Source organism: Myotis davidii, unplaced genomic scaffold (genome assembly GCF_000327345.1).
Source record: "Myotis davidii unplaced genomic scaffold, ASM32734v1 scaffold1515, whole genome shotgun sequence".
In the NCBI taxonomy this organism is placed as follows: Eukaryota; Metazoa; Chordata; class Mammalia; order Chiroptera; family Vespertilionidae; genus Myotis; species Myotis davidii.
Genome location: NW_006286971.1, coordinates 536884 through 537663, shown reverse-complemented (window position 1 = coordinate 537663; position 780 = coordinate 536884).

Genomic DNA, 780 nt, shown 5'->3' with positions numbered 1-780 from the left:
GTGCTTGCCTGGGAAAAGATCACAATTCAAAATTTGAACTTCGTTTATACCAAATGCATATCAGATACCCACCATCATAAAGTGAACACATCATAAGTTGAACCATTGTAAGTTCAAACCTTCTTTATATGTGTGAGTCTATTCGTGGGCTCCCTTTTTTGTTCCCTTGATTATTTTTTCCATCTCTCTTTTTCTTTTTTTTTTTAGTGATTTCAGAGAGGAAAAGAGAGGGAGAGAGAGAAACATCAATGATGAGAGAGAATCCTCCATCGGCTGCCTCCTGCACAACCCCCACTGAGGAACGAATCTGAAACCCAGGCATGTGCCCTGACTGGGAATAGAATCATGACTATCTGGTTAATAGATCAATACTCAACCACTGAGCCACACCAGCTGGGTTAGTTTTTCTATCTTTATACCAATACCATACTATGCTACTTATTCTAGCTCTAAAAGGCAACCTCCTGACTTAATAGTGCATCTATTCTTTTCTAGGTCTTTTTCCAAGCTATTTTAGCTGTGTACTTTTTCTTATAAAATGTATAGCACTTTGTTAAATGCCACAAAAATCTCTGTTGTGATATTTGTTGGCAGTATTTTCTTGATCACTTGCGGTGTTTTAGGTCAGTAGGGAAAAATCATCTTGTATAATACTAAGCCTTCTGAACATTGGATATGTCTCCATTTTCTTAGGTCTTCTCTAATGCCCTTATTACACGGTCATTATTCATTATAAACATTCCTGCACTTATTTATTGCCAACTAAAATATACTTTTATT